Source organism: Nelumbo lutea, chromosome 1 (assembly GCF_056320005.1).
Source record: "Nelumbo lutea isolate HS-2025 chromosome 1, American lotus-T2T, whole genome shotgun sequence".
In the NCBI taxonomy this organism is placed as follows: Eukaryota; Viridiplantae; Streptophyta; class Magnoliopsida; order Proteales; family Nelumbonaceae; genus Nelumbo; species Nelumbo lutea.
Window position 1 is genome coordinate 177,717,162 of NC_142684.1, and position 20,522 is coordinate 177,737,683.

Consider the following 20,522-nt stretch of genomic DNA (forward strand, 5'->3'; position numbering starts at 1 on the left):
TGGATTGCTTCATTATCTACTTTTGATTGTATGGTCATCATCAAATAAATATATCATGATCGGAGCCATATTATTGTACAAGTCACACCGTATAACTGGCATGTCATGCTTACATCGGGGGGCATGTTTATTGAGAAAGCGGTAAAAAAAGTCATGTTCACATTTTAGAAAAATAGGTCACTGCTCCAAATTGCACTGTGTGGTTCGAAAAAAATTGTCAATTTAAAAATAAGATTGGTATGGTTCTGAAAAGTATCCATTTTTATAATCACGAACCAAACCATCCAAGGTTTTTAAAACCGGAACGGATAGTGGGATAGGGAATCGTTCTAGGTCCGGGTTTTGGGTTGAATTGTTTGACGGTTCATCCAAACGAATAATTTGTTCTTACAGAAAAATGAAAAATAAAAACAATCAAAAATCATTGTCTGAATCAACGATTCAATAGTTCGATTGTCCAAGTTAGCAGCTCATTAACGAAATCAACAGTTTTTGGCCAAAAAGTGAATTTGAAGTAAAACAGAACCAATAAGGTGACTGATTCTGTTTTTCCAGTCCAACCATCTAAATTGTTAAAAACAGATATAAAAAGGCTATTTTCAAGACCAAAAACTTTATTTGAAGATTCCCAATTTATGACTTTTTTTTGGGGTATTTCTGTGGTGACCATTTTTTTGGTCTTTTAAGCTTCTCATGTATCAAAGGATGTGCCGAAAAGACACATCGAACACCACCTAAAGTTTTATATATGGTTTTTAAAACTGATCCGGTGATCAATCGGTTAGGAATACGGTTACTGGTTCGAATGGTCCAACCAAATGCTCAGCCCATTCTAACAGAGAAATAAAAAAAAATTCAAAAAAAATTAAAATCAGTCAAAACCGTTTGGATGGTTAACCGCCCAGTTCAACAGTTCGCTGGCCAAGATCAACAATTTTGGAGAAAATCCAGTTTTTGGGGAAAAGAGAACCGGTGACCGGTTCTTGGTTTTTCTGGTCTGACCATCTGGTACAGTCCGATTTTAAAAACCATGGTTTTATATGTGCATCACCTTCATTTTGGTTGTCAACTGGGATGATCAACTTTATTGTGGCTAAACCCTATGTGGTATATTGGTTCCAGATATTACTTCGAAGGTGAGTGTGGGAGGCATATAACTTAAGGTGAAGCAAACGAGTATCATTTGTTGAGGTTACTTGCATTGAGTGATTCAATGAAATTGTCGTTTAAGAAAACAAGATTGGTATGGGTTTGTAAAAACATTCATTTTTAGAATCATAACCAAACACCACCTAAATCAATAAATTTTTTTGTGCGTTTTCATAAATATCTATTAATTTTTTTTTTTTTTGCATTTCCTGTAATTTTTTTTTATATTTTCAATAGAACTCTGTATTTTCTTCAAATTTATATGTTTTTATATTTTCCTTTTTTTACTGAAGTGTATATTTTCATTTAAATTTTCAATTTTTTACTTTATGAAATTTCTGATGCTTTACATGAAATATATTATCATTTTATATATTTTTATGCATTTAAAACAATAAAAAAGTAAAAAGAAAAATGTTCAATACGGTGAAAGCAAGAAAATCCCAGCACATACACAGTGTGTATTCATTTGGTTTTGGTATCTAATATGACTTATGAGCCACAATGCCCCACAGCACATCCCCGTCGTGTATTGGGAACATCTCCCGTTATGTACCGGGGATGTGCTGTGGGCCGGAGATGTGAATTCGTTTTTGCTTGCATGAGAACCGGGCTCGGGTTAGTGGGACTCCCATTAACGTCCATAAATATGATTTGCAAACGGGTTTCTGGTTTCGATTGGTACTCAACCCGCACCCAGCCCAACCCACCCCTTTGACACACCACACATACAACTCAGGGCCCACCCCTAGTTAGGGCTTGCCGGAGATACACAGATTCAAAACTCCAAAGTCCAAACTCCAATGCACCGAATATTGAGATTGAACTCGAAGATAGTGTCGGCAACCAGTCACCACCGGAGAACAGGTAGTCCAGTCCTGCCTCTTTCTTCTTCTTCTTTTTCTTCTTGTTCTTCTTCTTTCTGTGGGCGTCAAAGATAGGGAAAGATAGTGAGTGTGGTAGTGTTGCAATCCAACAAAAACTCAAGGACTCATCCCCCAAGGCCTCAACTGCTCAAACAATTATGAAGAGCAGCAGAGAGACAAAGACTCTAACGACTTCTTACTTCTTGCCTTAAAAATTTGGAATCCCTAAAATTTGTTTTTCCTGCCAATGCAGTAAACTCCGACGCTCATAGTATACTTGCAATGTTATAATTTATTTAATGTTTGAACCAGCAGTGAAACAGTAACCTCCGGGTTTTTGCAAAGAAGCTGAGCCAATGCATTGCTCACCCTCTGAGTTAAAATCTCGTCACGTTTGTTATCTATTAATCTTGGGGTCGGTTGGTATTTGTGAAATCTTAACTCGGGCTTGGCAATTGAATGGTAACATAGTTTAGTTGAGCTGACTAGCCTAATTCCAACAAAGTTCTTTGTTTTCTTTGGTCAAAAGTCCAACAAAATTCGAAGGATGGATGCATATTCCATTATGTGCTTCATTTTAATAATGAACAAATAAAACTTCCTTTTGATGTTTCTATATATCATTGTAAGTTCATCATAACTAGATTAGCCAACACCAACAATGTTATTTGGGTTTTATTCACTAAATTCTGTTTTACTTTTGTTTTACCTATCAAAAGCAAAATAATGGCAAGTTATATTTCGTTTTATTTTATTGTTTCAAGAAAAAAAAATTCTGAAGAGGTTCTGTACACTGTACTAGACCAGATGTTATACGCATGTCAGAGAGGTGAATGGTCTGGTTTTCAATCTGCATAATTCTGGTTCTGATTTGATTGTTCAAAGCATAAGCACACAGTTATAAACTTCAAGATATTATTAGGGCTGCAACAAACCTGCTTTTTATTTACATTGGTATCTTTTCCTTGTAACTCTCGTGAATCGTGATACATGTATCTTATTTTGCTTTTGTATATTGATTTTTTATTGAGAATGATTTAAACGTCACATGCAAATTGTTTTGTTGTTCCCTTACTCTTTTTCTATTGGTCTTTCTGTTGCATAGGTAAATTGCTTTCTTTGTCTTCAACAACAGGAACAGACGAACAAGTCCATTTGGTAAATGTCCAGCAGTTCCATTTTTATGAACTTAGTTAGTACTATTGAAACATGTTCAAATTAGTGAAAATGAAGTCTTGATTTTAATAGAAACTTTTGGACCCGATAAATATAATTAACTTATTTGAATTCAATTGGTATTAGTTTCTAAGTTTTTATATGAAGTTCACTTCTTCTATTTTAGTGAGTAATCCTAATCCACTGCTCTCTAATTTCTTAATTTGCATTTTCTACAGAAATTTGCACATTAAGGATCCATATTTTGTATTTGACTATTGGGTTAGTAGTGTGTTGGTATGTATATCTAATAGTGTGCTTAAAGTTTGTATTGTGGAATGTGATTAAGTATTTAATAAATATTTTATACTAGCTAATTTGATTATAATATTGTTTTTAAAGTGCTTAGATTTTAGAAAAATAATCTTGGCAAGTTTTTATTTTATTAGGTTTTTTTGAAGAAAGGGTAAAGTATTTTGTATTAATCAAAATTTTATAGTCCTCTGTACAATGAGAAGCTGTACATGTGTAGCCATAAAGAACTTAAAAAAAGTCCACATTCCAAAAAGAAGTAAAAAAGATATTATCTTTAAATACAATATGGACAGTTAACCTGTCCCTTAACTGTTGCAACCACCAAATTAATCACCTTTGCTTTAGTTGTGGATTTCTGATAAAATATTCTGTTGTTTCTTTCAAACCATAAAACCCAAATGATTTTCAGTGGAATAGATTACCAGCACAATTTCCCTATTTTACTCATTTTAGGAACTTGCCACACTTCCAGGAGTGCTTTAACAGTATTTGGGAAGCATCAATTTAGATTAATAGCCTTCAAGAAATGATTCCACACTGCTGTACTGAAGTTCAATGCAAAAAAAAAAGGTGGTTTGAGGTCTCTGTTTCCTGATTGCATAACAGGCACCATAGGTTGAAATGTTGAAACCTCTCTTTATGAGCATTTCTTTAGTGAAGCACTTTTCCAAGGCTACCACCCAACCAAATTGTGCTGGCCATTTAATGCACTGTCTCTTTTGTGAGGCACTTTTCCGGATAATTCTGTTGCCTTCCACTACTAGGGCTGCAAGTCGGGCCAGGTCAAGTCAGGTTGAGGCCAACCCTAGCCCAACCCTAAGTTCTAAACCCCCAACCCTGACCCTAACCCAACCCGACCTTCTACCCAATCTACCCAACCCTAACCCAACCCGATCTTCTTCCTCTCCCTTAAAACCTCATAGAATTTCTTGATTTTAGATTTTAACTGAACTTTCACTACATATATTAATCCTATGTTTCATTAGTATTTGTTTGTTGACGTTTTTTTTTGTTCTTTTGGTACAAAATTCAGAAAAAACAAGTGTTAGAAATGATTATAGTTTATTATGAGTTATGACTTATGATAGATCTTTTATGGGCGGCAAACAACAGAGAGGAGATGAAGAATAAAATTTTCAAAAAAACATAAAATAATGTTATTAAGGTTTTAGTCTTTCCAATTAGGATTAAGTGAAACGATTTTCTTAAAAGAAATACATGATACTATGTGGTGGGGGCTATACAAATATCATGCATATAAACAAATCAATGTATGTTATATATTATTACATATAACATATATTTATATATGACATGTACTATAGAGTCGGGTTCGGGTTGGCTCGGGTTGTCTAAGGGATCAACCCTAATCCAACCCGAATTAAAGTGAGTCTCATGAATTTCAACCCTAACCCTAACCCAAGCATCAACCCAACCCATCTTTTTTGGGTTGGGTTCAGGCCAACCCGGCCCAAGTTGCAGCCTTATCCACCACATATGATTCAGCAACCAAGGGCAGAAAATAGGTCCTTTGATAAACTGTCTCCACACTATGGGTCTAACCACAACCTTAACTTCCTTCCACCACCTAACTTAAACTTTATGCCTCTGCTGAACTTAGGAAAACTTTAAAATTCCTTTACATACACCACAACTATATGGCAAAAGTGGCCTCGCAGCATCCTAACCGTTGCTGCTTACCCTGTATTTCTCTGCAGCTACTTTCCTCCAAAGGTTGTTGAGTTCAAATGAAAATCCCCATAGCCACTTGCCTAGTAAGGCAATGTTGAAATTTTTGACCTGTCAGATTCCCAGACCACCACGAGAGATAAGCCTGCAAACCTGCTCCAAATTCACCAAATGGAATTTCAGTTAATCCCTCCAACCAAGCCACAAGAAATCCTTCACCTTTTTTCTATTTTTTCTGCCACCTCTGAAGGAATCGTGACCAAGGACATGCAATATGCAGGAAGACTTGCCAAAACACTTTTGATGAGTATGATTTTACCCCCTTTCAAGAGGTACTGGGCTTTCCAAGCTGTCATCTTCGTGTCCATCCTCTCTAAAATTGGGTCCCAAATGGCCTTCAAAGTACATTTAGCTCAAAAGGGAAACCCCAAGTACTTTGTAGGGAAAGTGGGAACTACCTACCTTGCACAGTTGCACCTTAAAATTTTGGCCAGTTCATGAACATCGGTTACTTCTCCAACTGCTAACATTTCACTTTTGGATAAATTGACCTTCAGACCTGATACCATCTCAAACCAGTTTAGGATGAGTGTTAAATTCAGTACTTGAGTTGTTGAAGATTTCAGAAGAAGTGTGTCATCCATGAGCTATAATAGAGGCATTTTAGTGCCATAGCTACAGCTTTCAAAACCCTCCAACCAACCCAAGTCTGAACCTCTATCAGCCAATTTACTTGGGCCCTCCACCACCATGAGAAATAACAAAGATGATAGTGAATCACCTTGCCTCAAACCTCTAGAACTTTTGAAATTGCCTTTGGAAGTACCATTTATCAACACTAAACTTTGGCGTGGTGACACATACGTTCATCCAGCTCCTCCATTTGGAACCAAAGTGCATTTTTGCCATCATATAATGCAAGAAATCCTAGTCGACATGATCATAGGATTCTCTAGATCAATTTTTTGCAAACCAAACCTGTCTTTCCACTTTTCTTCCTTGAATTGATGAGTTTATTAACTACAAGAACTCCATCCTGAATAAGTTTGTTGTGAACACAAGTTCCTTGATATGCTGAAATAATAGCACCCATCACCTTCCTTAGCCTTGTGGCTAGAATCTTAGCCAGAACCTTGTAAACATTTCCAATCAAGCTAATAGGTCTGAAGTCCTTCAACTCTGCAGATCCTTTCTTTTCAGGAATCAAAGAAATAAACATTGCATTCAAGCTTCTTTCAAGAGCTTCTGAACTGTGGAATTCCTCTAAAACCTTTAACAGATCATGTTTAACGAGATCCCAATATTTCTTGTAAAATAAAATGGTGAAACCATCATGCCCAAGGGCCTTTTCCCCTTCCATCTCATCAATTGCTTGCTTAACCTCCTCAAAGAAGGGCTTTTCCAAATTTGCTGCATAAGATCAGTAAGCATCCCAAACCACGGTTCAAAGTATTGGCAATGTAAGGTGTATCAGAAAGGTAATTTTAAGAGTTGTATCAAAATACACTTTGAATACACACAGATATGGACAAAAAATCAAGATATGCATGGATACACTAGATAATCCAAAGAAATCCTTAGAAAATGTTAACAACAACAAATACGAGTTTTATATGTTATAACTAATTTATTTAAACATAAAACCATACTTTAATGGTTTATATAATTATAAAGTATCAGGACAAAATTGGTAAACGTTGAAAAATAATAAGAACTAAAATGTATGTGTGTGTATATATATTAATATTTATCAGTTAATCTTTTTTTGAAGCCATTTATTAGTCAATATTTATTATATATAGATTTAGATAATATTTATTATGCATATAAGTTAATATATACCTTAATTTTTAGTAAATAATTATAATTTGTATTAATCCTTATTATATAAATTTTAATAATCAAATTTTAGCATTTATTGAGAAACATCTAACAAGAGAAGAAAGATTACTTAAGAGTCAAAATACATATATTTTTTTATCAATAACTCTGAAAAGATTTCATTAATTAGAGTCAAAATACATATTATTAAGACAACTAATTAAGGTATGGCATAGTGGATTAATTGTCGTTGTGAATAAATGATTAGGATTCGAAACTTCTTACCTTCAACTTATGGTTTTTTAACAAGCTATTTTGGTGGTTTATTAAATTATATTGGATTAATTAGCATTTAATGATGTCTCAGATCCCTTAATTAAAAGTGACTCAAATGAGCATTTAATTAAGTAATATTAGCATTTAATGATGTCTCAAATTCAAAGGCTTAATTAAAAGTGATGTAAATGAGACAGAAGAGATAATTTGAATTTGAATTTGAATTTAGAAAGTAGAAAGAGAGGGAAATTAAATTCGGATTGTATCGGTTGATACATAGTGTGTATTGGTCCGTTTTGGTATTGTATCGGCTGCTACATACTCGTATCAGCCTGATACGAGTGAAAAAAGACAAAATTATCTAATTCTACATGTTTTGTGTATCAGGCCCCTTCCAGAACGGTATATATCGGTTGATACAGGCTGCTACATTGCAAAATTTTAAGCCTTGTCCCAAACTGTAATCCTTCCAACTTTGGTCTTTGCTTACAAGGCTCACTATAAAGCTCTTCATAGAAAGACAAAATGGCATTTTTCAACCTCTTTTTCCTGTTCCACCAGTTGACCTCTTATTTCCACTCTCCTAATTGTATTTGTCCTTCTTCATAGAAAGATGGCAAGATTGATGTACACAACTAACGGTCATTAGACCATTAATATAATAAATAAGCCACACATAAAATATGTAAAGTTCAATTTTTTTTTTGTTTTTCTAATGCTTTTATTGTTTATGGATTATGACCTTAATAAATTTTTATTTTGAGGCTTATGCCTCAATCTGCCTCGAGGCTTATACATTGCCTTTCCAAGACTCAATTGCCTTGCCTCCATCTTTAGCCCTGTGTTCTATTCTCATAATGTTTTATTTTGGACCTAAATTGGTTCATTACTTGTGAAGTTGCAAAGTTGAATCTGTCTGAATATTAGTACAACCAAACCTAAACTTATACTCATGATTGGGGGTCATTAAGACCAAAGCTATTTTCCACTATCTTTTGTTCTGCATTCATTGTCTGTACAGAGAATTTATAGTCTCCTGTACCTCGCTCCATTCTTAAAATGAAATCCTCCCCAAAAAAGTCAACCGATGGTTTTGGACTTTTGATGCAGCATTAACATCTTAAAACCTTCTTGTGCTTTCTTCAAAGTCTTGTGAATTCTGAAGGTCTAAGCATAAATTATGTCCCTGTTGCCCCCAAGCCCATAGTTCATGTTTCCTTCAACTCGGTCAATGGTAAAATTCACCCATAAAACAGACCTAAAAAATGTTAGATTAGTATTGATGTGAATTTTCTAATTGCAAATTCTTGTGGTTATTGATTTCAATATCTTAGGATCTTTTTAGAAGCCAAGAAGATAGGACTTCAAAATATTAGGTCATGGATACAGCAATTCAACTGCCAGAAAAAACAGAAGGCATTAAGAAGAGAAAATCTCGGTGCAGTAAGGGTCGCAAGGAAAGGAAGAGATTAAAAGCTTTTTCAGGTACTGGAGAAAAGGTCCAAATAGATAAGAAAATGAAAATGTTGTTTCGCAAGAGGGCAAGGGAGTACAATTCAGATGATGACGATGAGTCTAATCTGAAGTTGGAGAAGCTAATACAAGGCCTCTTCATCACAAAGAGTTTTCAGTTGGGAATTCTAGTGAAGAGGAGGGTATAGATGGCTCTGATCCTGGTGCTGGTGAAGAAATGGGGGATTCTGAAGATGAGGGAGATAGAACTCAGCCAGGAGTGACAAAGTTCACAGAAGGTTGTAGAGCATTCAGGGTAGCCTTCATGAAGATCACTAAGACAAATGTGTCAGATAATTCACTGGTAAGTGGTAAGCAGTTCAAGTTATTAGATTTTTCTTTATTAATAAGTAAGCCCTCTAAGATTTTTCTGTCTTGACAGGGTCCTGTCTTGTCCACACAGAAGAGGCTTATTGCCAAGAAGCTTGCTGAAGAAGAAGCTGAATGGAAGTCTAAGGGGGAGGCTAAGAAGGAGAAACATTTGGCAATTTGTTATTAAATCCCTCTGTTTTCCAAAATCCTAATATAATTTTACATTTTTTTCATTGTTAGCAAGAGAGTTTACTAATTAAATATGTGAATGAGATAGATACCAAAAATAAAAATGTATCCTACAGGGATGGTCATTGCCAAATGTAATTTAATATTTATTATGTTGTGTTATGTGATTTTGCAGGTTGGAGAAAAAGGCATGTGAAGCCCGCTAATTTCTTGGATTTGCATGAAAAATTTCTTATCAGCGTTGCTACAAAAGGAGGTATGAGTTTGTTTTTTGGTTGAGCTTTGTGTCGCAAGGGGCATTTATTTTCCTCAAAATTTGTTTTTCTTTTCCTTTTCTAATCTTTTATCAAGTAATTTGGTTTGCATCTCTGAATTGTTGCTGGTGCTCAAGTGGTCAAGCTCTTTAATGCTGTAAGTTGGCACTTGTGCTTTCACCTTTTCCTGTGCATTTTCAACAATCAAAAAAGAAAAGTTAGTTGTGTAAACTTTTATTGTACTATAGCCACTGTGTTGTATGCTTAGCTTATATTGAACACATTATACAGGTCAACAAAGCACAAAATGCTCAAAAAGGATTAAATCCATCAAGGTCTAAAGATGCAAAAGGTATACTAATGGAAATCTGTAATCAATAAAGGTTTGAGCGGCCTCTGTTCTATTATGAAATTTGCAAATGAGATCTTCATGAAATATTTGAATGGTTTTATTTGTGATTGCTGCTATTCATCTTGTTTGTCTTGACATGAATAAGATTGTTCACGAGCTATTCCTTTTTCTTATTTCTGTTTTTGTTGTTATGAAGTTTGAGTTTTTGAATGATTTCTTTGGGATTGCGAATCACTAATCTTTCTTTACTCAACCTGGATATTTTTGTTTATTTGGCATGATTATATGGGCATACTCTTAATCTTACTCCATATCAAGAATGTAAAAGGTAATAAAGAACTTTTCTCAATGAAGAACAAATAAGACAAGCTTTTATCATGTATATAATCATACTGGTCACCCTGGTCTCCTGAGATGATCTCCCCAATACTTATTTCTTGTATGTACCCATTTGCTTGCCTAGTGTGTCTGCCATGCTGTTCCCCTCCCTTGGGATCCACCTTATCTGAACCCTAATCCCTCTTATCATCCTTCCAATGTCCCTTAACAGATTCCTGTATCTCCATGGGTCCGAACTGCTATTGACAATGGTCAGTACTCTCAATATATGCAAAACCTTCTTTTTGTAGCTTCTTATTTCTTTGGGTATTAATTTGTGATATGGTTGAACTGCAAAGGTTTTTACACACGTGAAGTTCTTTATAAATCAAAGCAGTATCTGGACCAATGGGCCATAGAAGCAGACATTACAGACAAGGTATAGAAGATATTTTGTTTTATTAATCATGACCTACTAGAATATGTGGCTTTGAAGTCTTAACTAACTAAAAAAGATATTTTGTTTTATTACATTATTAAGTAATTTTAATTTTTGTATTTTCAACTTTTTGATCTAAATTTTAATAATGATTGGAGCTTAACAAGAGAGGAACTTTAGGGACAAAGAGAGAGATTTTAGATTGCTAAGATTAAGGTAAGGCACAATGTTTTGAAATTCATGCCCAGGCACATAGGCAGACTGGCAGAGTGCATTTTGATGTATATACCTTGCTTGAACCTATGCAATGTCTCCATCAAAAGGCATCCATGCTAGGCAGACATCTTTTATAATTTTGCTTTTTTGGTTACTTTTTTATACATATTTATGTGTTTTACACCTCTTGTTTTGGTCTATGAACTTCTAAATTACCTTTGATTGGGCTCCATCAGACTGTCATTCTAATACCCTTCAACGAAAGGAAAGCAGTTCTAGATGTGGGGGATGAAGTGATTCACTTCACCATGGTGAAAACAAAGGAAGGAACAGTGGTGATCGAAAACTGGTGCCCCTTGGTTAACACAGTAACCCCTGTTGATGGGAGTTTCAAATTGAAGCTTCTGGGCTTACCTTTTCACTTTTGGCAAAAAACCCTCCTGGAAAAAATAGTGCTGGCGATGGGTGGTGTTCACTCTTTCAAGACCTTAGATCTGAGAGCAGTCAATCTAAGGATAGCTGGTATTAAGCCCAAAGCTGTGCCAAGAATGTTCAGTCTTTGTGCAGATGGCTACTGGTACAAGATCTGGGTCGCCTCAGAAGTGGAAGCGTCACAGTGGTGTGGGAGATCGAAGCTTGAAGACGATGATGACCTGGCAAGATGGGTAACACTTGGTGGGAATAAGGAGAAGATGAATGGACACATCAGCAAACTTGGGGAGGAAGTTCTGCCTGGAGAAAAGGAGCTGCCTTCTATGGAAACTGAAAAGTCAAGCTCCAAAAGTCGAGTGGATCTTTTGGAAAAGTTTTAAAATAATTTTGAAATTAAAAAGGGTTTTACTACCAATCCGTCCTTTGCAGAAATGGTTAGAAGGGGAACTCAGTCGGATCAGGGGAGGGGACCACTTAGAGCTAGAAATGGCATTCACACAACCTTTTCTGACCCAATTGGCTTAAATTTGGGTCAGCCTGGGTCAGCCCTAAAGGAGGGCCATGATGTTACAGCTGACTCATGTGACTTTTTAAATGGTAACATAGTCGGGTCTCGAAGCAGGCATTGGAGGATCATAGTGTTGGTCTATCATCTTCCCCACAAGCGCTGCAATTGTGTGTAGGCCAAAAAATTTCAGACGGACAAAATCCCTTGAGGTGAAACTTTTGTTGGGCTCCAGTTGCAAGTTCTAAAGAAGCGGACCAGGATAAAATGGGAGAAGATAGGCCAAACCCAAGATATTGAAGAGGAAGATGACGGATGGGTAAGCTGTGGTTCTCTGGAGAATGACTTTGAGATAGAGTCGGAAGCAGAGAACCATAGTCTAGGGGAGAATGCTGGTCATAAAGAGTTGGAAGACACTTTTAGTACAGCCATTCTCTTTCCTGAGGACGCTGAAGATGTTACCTCTGTGCTGAAACCATCTGCTGATTATGGGATGTTAAAGGATGCCGAACGCTCCTTGGATGCTAAGGGGGAAAACCAAACCTTGGGTAGAAAAAAACCAAGCCAGAAAATGAACAATGGGCAGGGGGACCTCTGAGAAGACAACGGCTGATCATCAATCTTCAAATATGGTCATTTCAGGAGGGGATGAACGGTAGAGCCTCGGAAGTTTTCATAAGGGTGAATCAAGTCTAGGTTGTGCCCTGCAAGACCCTATTCTATTGTCGAATTGTGAAACCCAGCCAGCTGTTGAATGTCCTCCTTTCTCAGATCCAAGTATGTTCTTGTGTTCGGGTTTTGATACTAACTCTGGCTCTGCCCCTGTTGATTGTCTTCCAGGTTCCAGACGTGCTTACTTTCCAATTGCCCATGGTTCAGGAATTGACAGAGTTGGTGGTGCAGGGGAGATACAGGAGGAGGGTGAAAGGGTGTGGAATTAGAGAAGGAGAAGGTGATTGAGAGTAAGGATAGTGGGTCTAAAGTAGTTGAAGAAGAGATGGAGCAGGAGAGGATGAGTGAGAGGCTTAAAGAGGACAGAAGAGGAAAGACTGAAAAGGGAGAAGGAAAAGATGATTCTCTAGCTGAATCTGTAGAAAAGCTAGGTTGCAAGTTAAAAAATTCGAATGAGTTGAAAGTTTATTTGAGGAATAAAAAAAGGGAAGATGAGAAAAAGGAAGTTAAGTGAAGTTGAGAGGTTGAACTTGGATGTGGAGGGGGACAAAGAATTTAGTGGGAGGAAGGGTAGGGGAAGAAAAGGAGGATTTTAGGGAGGAAGGTTAGGGTGGGGATAGATTAAGTTGGAGTAATGAAGATTGTGAGCTGGAATGTGAGAGGCTTGGTGAATATAAGAAAGAGAGCTTTAATAAAGGAGGTCCTAAGGAAAGAAAATCCAAACATTTTTCTAATCTAGGAATCTAAACTCGTGACCTTTGACAAGAGGTGGGCTAGAAGCATATGGAGAGCAAATGGCCTTAGTTGGGTAATGAGCCCTTCTTGGGGCTCATCTGGAGGGTTACTCACTTTGTGGAAGGATGAAGTTGTGAAGGGAGTCGAAGAATTAATTGGAAGATTCTCAGTTTCTATCAAATTCAAGCAAGTGGAAGATGGGTTCGAATGGGTCTTAACTAATGTTTATGGCCCTAATAGCTACAAACGAAGGAATGGATTGTGGGAAGAACTGGGAGGTATTAGAGGATTGTGGGAAGGGCCTTGGTGTCAAGGAGGGGATCTCAATGTGATTAGGTTCAGTGAGGAGTGCAATAAAGTGTGGCAAAGGAATACTACCAGTATGAGGAAGTTTAATGAGTTTATCAATGCTTTTGAACTCAAGGAGCTGGACCTATTACATAACAATATCACCTGGTCTAACCTCTAGACTGAACCAATTTGTTCCAAATTAGATAGATTCCTATTTACTGCAGATTGGGAAGAACATTGGGGAGACCTGGTGTCAAGGGCTTTACCTAGAGTTGCTTCTGACCATTGGCCAATTCTGCTAAGTAAGTTTGAGGCTGGAAATAGTGGACCCTCCCCTTTTAGATTTGAGAATATGTGGCTGCATCACCTGGGCTTTAAGGAGAAAGTGAAGGAGTGGTGGAATGAAAGTAATCCAAGGGTAAATTGGACAGGATTGAAATTCCATTGGAAGTTAAAAGAGCTGAAAGTCAAAATCAAGGAATGGAATATTCTTCACTTTCGGAGGTTAGAAGAAAGGAAACAACAGTTGATTATAACCAAATTAAGGAATTAGATGCAAAGAGCTAGGTTGTTTTCGGGAAAGGGACAAAGAGTTGATGTGGGAGTTGAGGAAAAATCTGGAGGACACATTTTTTAAGGAGGAAATTGGTTGGAAGTAAAAATCTGGACACAAATGGGTGAAGGAGGGAGATAGGAACACAATTTTTTCATGCTATAGCCAATGGCAAAAGGAAGAGGAGCTCCATTTCTAAGCTGGTAGTTGATGGTATAACTTCAACCCAATAGAATGAGATTGCAGGTGATTTTTTGGAACATTTCAAATCCATTTTTAGAAGGCCCCTAAATGACAAATTACGGATTGGAGGTTTGAATTGGCCTAGGCTCTCTGAAGAGTTGATTGAGTGGTTGGAAAGAAAGTTTGAGCTAGAATAAATAAGGGAAGCCATCTTTTCAATGGATAGAGCTAAAGCCCCAGCTCCTAGGCCTTGATGGTTTTATGATGGCTTTTTATCAAGACTATTGGGAGATAATTAAGGATGATATCCAAATTGTGTTCTCAGAATTCTTTGAAAGAGGGGTGATTAATCCAGGTCTGAACTTTACATTTATTGCCTTAATCCCAATAAAGGAGGGAGCTTGCCACCCTAAAGAGTTCAAACCCATCAGTTTGGTTAATAGCCTCTATAAGATCATTGCTAAGGTTTTATCTCAAACAATTAGAGAGGTGCTTCCCACAATCATTTCCTCCAATCAAGGTGCCTTTGTGAAGAACAGGCAAATTGTGGATAAAATCTTAATAGAAAATTAGAGTGTGGAAGATTTAAAATGAAGAGGGAAGAAAGGGCTGGTGTGCAAATTGGATCTAAAAAAGGCTTATGATTTGGTTGATTGATCTTTCTTGTTGGAAGTCCTAGAGTCCTTTGGTTTTGGGCAGAGGTGGTATAATTGGGTAAAAGGGTGTATCAAGACTTGCCACTACTCCATACTAGTGAATGGCAAGGTGGTAGACCACTTCCCAGCTTCTAAAGGTATTGAGCAAGGGGACCGACCTTCTTTCCCCCTTCCTTTTTACCTTGATTGCTGAAGTTTTAGGGAGGCTTATTGAGAGGGCAGATTCTAGAAGCTTGGTTAGGGGTTGGAGAATTGGGAGGGACAGGGTTCTGTTCACTCATTTACAATTTACGAATCTCACAATTCTGTTTTGCGGTGGGGAGGAGATTAGGTGGGTTAGGAATTTAAAAAAAGGTGATTAATGTCTTTGAACAAGTGACTAACCTCAAAGTCAACTTTGATAAGAGTTGTGTGATCGACATTAACATGAGTGCTAGAGAGGTGGAAGATAGGGATCAAATCTTGGGTTGTGAGATTGCTTAGTGGTCATTGAAATATTTGGGGCTTCTACTAGGGGATAATCCTAGTAAAAGGAGTTTTTGGAATCCGGTGATTGATAGATACACAAAAAGGTTAGCATCTTGGAAGAAAAGCTACCTCTCTTTGGGTGGTAGGATTACTTTGATTAAGTTAAACTTGACTAGCCTTCCTGTTTACTTTCTATCTGTGTTTAAAATTCCTGAGGGAGTGTGTAGGGTTTTGGAAAAACTAATGAGGGATCTCTTGTGGGAACCAGGGGGAGGAGAAAAATGGATCATATAGAGTTAGGTGGGATATGGTTACCAAAGCTAAAAGTGATGGTGGGCTTTGTTTGGGAACCTTACAGAAAAAGAACAAAGCTCTTTTGGGAAATGGTTATGGAGACTGACAAAGGAAAGGGATAAGCTGTGGGCTCAAGTAATTGTAAGTGTTCATGGGCAAGAGGCAGATGGCTGGGTTACGGGAGTCTCATCTAGGGCTACAAGAGCTTTTCCTTGGAAGTCTATCCATGCTATCTTTCCTTCCTCTCATCAGGTATGACCTTTGCTCAGGTAATACTGTGAAATTTTGGGAACATATTTGGGTGGGAGACACTCCTTTAAAAGAGCAGTTCCCTTCCTTGTTTTCCCTCACAAATTTTAAAAATGAGCTAGTAGCCACCTTCCTGACCTCTTCTAATTCTGCTCTTGTTTGGAATCTAGGCTTTAGAAGGGATCTTAGAGACTCTGAATTGGACTCCATTGCAAAATTGCTTAAGATCTTGGATGAGGTAGTTAGTTGACCCCTCTAGGCTGGATAGTAGGATTTGGGTTCCTTCTCCCTCGGGTATCTTCTCTTGTTCTTCTTTTTTCAAAGAATTAACCGAATTCCCTCCGGCCCTTGGTTATCCTTTCCCAGTCTTGGAAGTTTGGGGTAGACCAGTTCCTCCCAGAGTAGGTGCTTTCTGTTGGGAAGCTGTCCTAGAAAAGTGTAACACTTGTGACTTCAAAAGAAAAAGGCCTAATTGGTGTTTATCCCTGCACTGGTGGCCCTCCCCTCCAAATGTGCAAAGCTTGTTTAATCTACTTCAGTGAGGGGTCTAAAAAAGAGGTAAAATTTTGTGGAGATGTGTAAGAACAGCTGTATGTTGGACGGTGTGGGAGGAAAGAAATCAAAGAACTTTCCATGAAAAAGAAAGAAAAAGAAAGCCATCATTGAATTAATCTTTGTGAGGGTGGTACATTGGGTCAAGACTATGAAGCTCTTTGAAGGTTACTCAGTAGGAGATATCATTAGAAATTGGAAAGAAGTGGCTTGGTCTGCTCCCTTGAATACTTACCCGGACTCCTCCAACTATGGGGTTCATTAAGTTGAACTTTGATGGCAGCAGTGAAGGAAACCCAGGCCCTTCAGGTATAGGTGGAGTGTTCAGGGATGAAGAAGGTCGAATTATTGCAATGTTTTCAGGTCCTATAAGTTGGGGGGATTCTCTGAGAGCTGAAATTTTGGCAGTTTTGGAAGGCATTAAAAGAGCCCAGCAGTTGAATATTTAAAAACTGTTGGTGGAAGGCGACTCTAGACTGGCTTAGTGGGCTGCAGAAGGAAGACTTCAGTCTGTGTAAGTTCTTAAATTAAAAAAAGAAAATTAATGAGCTAACTCAGAACATGGAAATTCAGTTTCAGTGGTCCAAGAGGAGTTTTAATTCTATTGCAGATTCTTTGGCCAAATAAGGGGTGGGAAGAGCTAATCTTTTTTGGGCATTGCTTTAATTTGTTTTCTAATTTTATGCCTTTGCTTAAAATAGGCGTACACCTCAGCTTGCCCTTGTGCTTTTAAAACACTGTTTTCAGCGAGATGGATAGTGTTTTCCTTAAATGGTTCATCTTAAGGAATCTGATAACTCAGTTGACTCTTTATGAGGAAGAAACTTTATTTTACTGAACTTTTTTTTTTTGTTGTTTCATCTATTTGGAGGTTATATTAATCTAAAGCTGGATAGGTAATTTACAGTACAATAACAACATTCTGAAGTAAAGGTAAAAAATTTGGCTTCTAACATTTAGGTTCTGTTGTTTAAAATTCAAGCTTAGATGCTTGAGATGGTTCTTGGTTCCCACCTTGGTGCAAAAACCACTCGATGCTGTTCTTCTTCTTAAGTCCTTATTTTTGCTGGATTGGGAGCAGTTTATTAAAGTACTCCCAATTACAGCTTAAAAAAAGCCTTTCTAAGCCCAGTCCTATGAGTGGGCTGAGGTAATTTATTTAATAAAGAAATGGGCCTGGATTCCATTTCAGTGAACATTAGGCCCTAAATTAATTTGGGCCTTAATAATGATTCGTTAAGCATTTAATGGCCTTGCAGTAGAGCCCATTTTATGGGATAGTAGGCCCTAAAAGGATTAAAACTATTAATTAATAAAACTTAATTCTGAGGTGTCTCGTTTATTTATAAAGGGGATGCCATCTGTCCTATCAGAACAAGAGGGTTCTTTTTCTTCTCTTGATCACTTTGAGGCTGTGTTTGGTTTATGGGTTTCCCTACCTTTTCCTTCAAACCAAACATAGCCTAAGTGGAATGACACATGGCACCTTAAGAAGTGAGGGCTCTTTTCCCTTTAGTCACTTTAAGTAGGGTCATGTGTTACCGTAGGAAGAAAGAGCTTTCTTTTCCCTTCTTAGACCATTCTAAGTTGACACTTGGCACTCTAGGAAGAGAGTGGTGGTGGGGAGTTACCTAACCACCTTCCTCCTCTATATAAACCCCTCTCCTTGTAGGAGAGAAGGCTAATGCCATTTTATTGGTTAATACTAGTCTGCTTCTAGAATTTCCAGCAAAAAGAGACAAGTGAAGGAGAAGATAGAAGATTGGGACATGAAGAATGTGGAAAAAAGAAGAGGAAGGTAGGGAATCTTGATTTTCTCCTACACCTCTTACACTATGATATTCCTATAGCCTCATTCTTGAGACGTAGGACTAAATCTATTCCTTCTACTCCTCTCACCCCTTTATTTACTTATTTCCTTCTTTTCTTCCTTGTCTCAGATTGGAATGCATGCAAGGAGATTACTATCTACAGCCTAGTTTAGAAAACTTGGCTGATTATGGTTCCTCATTGCATGGTAACACATAGAAATCATTATTTAAAGGCTATCAACAGCCTTATAGTTAACTATTTTCCCTATTTGCTCGTTATGTATAGAGAAAAATTTTATTTATTTATATTTTCCAGTTTTCTCTCAAATAAAGAGGGAATATATGCACTAGAATTTTTAAAGGAAAATTCTCTGAGTAAATATTTGTACTTCTAAACCAGAATCAAGATGTTTTCTTTGTCCCTAGTAGAGATGTAATTACAGGAATGTATCTACGTGATTTCCTGAATAGGACTTACCCAAATATCAAAAAGCCTGGTTATTAATCTAATTGGGTGAATTATGTTATGTGAAAAATTATACTAAAATTTTTTCACCAGCACTTCTTTAAGTGATTCTTTGGTAGCTTACCATATTGATATTTGATTGTCTCATATGTTTTTCTTAAAGGATTTAAGTGCATTTACTTGTCTAATTGAGTGGCACACTCCTTATTCTGACAGTGTTAGGGAAGCGGCAGAAAGAAGCTTTCTTCTCAGAGTTACGGAAGCCATCACAAGCTGCTGACCCTCCTGCCAAGGTACCCCCTCCCTCTTGTGGTGGTAGCCTGTGGTCTGTTGTTTCTTTGTTACATGTTTCATTTTTCGTTTACAGATTATTTTCAAGGGGAAAATAATACATGAAGTAATAATTAAATGGATTGTGTTGTGTGTGCACATGTTGATTAGCCAGGCAATCAACTAAAAGAATCCAGTCCTGCCAATTAAATTTGCTCGGTATGGAGATTACTTAGATCATGGTTTTATGGCATGCAGGGTGATGATGGCCCTGCTTGGGCTCCATTACGTGATAGTTATATGCTTACAAGTTTTAAATTGAAAGATTGGGATAAAATGCCGGTAAGTTCCTGAGTTCCATGCATATTTTAACTCTACACCGGCTCCCAAGACTCGTTGATCATTGTTGATTTCATTTTGTCCATTTTTGGAGCATGTTTACAGGAGACGACTGTGGGAAATGATATGGATGGGATTCCACTGGACGGTTCCTCCGATGGTTCCTCTCAAGATGATTGAATTGACGGATCTTTTGGAAAATGTGATTGTGTGAAAGGGTGGGTCATTTTGCAGGGGAAGTGTGTCAAGGGTTTTCATAAGGCTCAGTTTGGAAGGAGTACAAATATCAAATATAAATATGTAGAGTGCAAAACCTTACATTTTGTATTATTTTGTATGTATTTATATTAGTACTCCTTCCAAAATGAGCCTAAATTCAAGTTGTGATTCCTTATTTTGTTGTAGTAAATTATTACTATCACTATAAGTTAGTAATTTTCTTCCCATGTTCTCAATGCTTTAAAAATATGCTACAGTCTTTATAAATCTTTCTTCACTAGATCTATCTTTAATACTTGCAAGGTTCAAAGTATTGGAAATGCAAGGTGCATCGGAAAGGTAATTTTAAGAAATGTATCAAGATACGCTTTGGAAATGTATAGATACAGACGAAAAATCAAAATACGCATGATACTAGGGCTGCAAGTTGAGCCGGGTTAGGTTGGGCTGAGCCAAACCCTAAGTTTTAAATCCTAACCTTAACCCAACCCGACCAACCTAACCCTAACTCTAACTAAATTCCTTCAACCCTAATCCAACCCAACACAACTCGAAGCCAATTTCAGGTTGGGTTGGTTTTGGTTGGGCCCAATCCAACATTCTTTCCATCCCTTAAAATCTCATAGAATTTTTTTATTTTATATCTTAACTTTCATTGCATATATTAATCCTATGTTTCATTAGTATTTGTTTGTTGACGTTTTTTTTTGTTTTTTTTTTTTTGTACAAAATTAAGAAAAACAAGTGTTAGAAATGACTATAGTTTATTATGAGTTATGATTTACGATAGGTCTTTCTTAGATGGCAAACAACATAGAGGAGATGAAGAATAAAATTTTCAAAAAACATAAAATAATGTTATCAAGGTTTTAGAATAAAATTGTCAAAAAACATAAAATAATGTTATTAAGGTTTTGGTTTTTCTAATTAGAAATAAGTGAAGTGATTATTTTTAAAGAAATAC

General features: G+C 37.0%; 1 pseudogene across 1 annotated transcript; it reads left to right on the forward strand.

Moving 5' to 3' along the window:
* Positions 1-1,825: 1,825 nt before the first annotated feature.
* On the forward strand, positions 1,826-19,805 carry LOC148879457 (uncharacterized; annotated as a pseudogene). Its single transcript, XR_016104229.1, has 10 exons — positions 1,826-2,016; positions 3,121-3,173; positions 8,606-9,087; positions 9,166-9,274; positions 9,460-9,540; positions 9,676-9,695; positions 9,830-9,890; positions 18,947-19,023; positions 19,259-19,342; positions 19,445-19,805. The product of XR_016104229.1 is annotated as an uncharacterized LOC148879457 (transcript).
* The last annotated feature ends 717 nt before the right edge of the window (positions 19,806-20,522 follow it).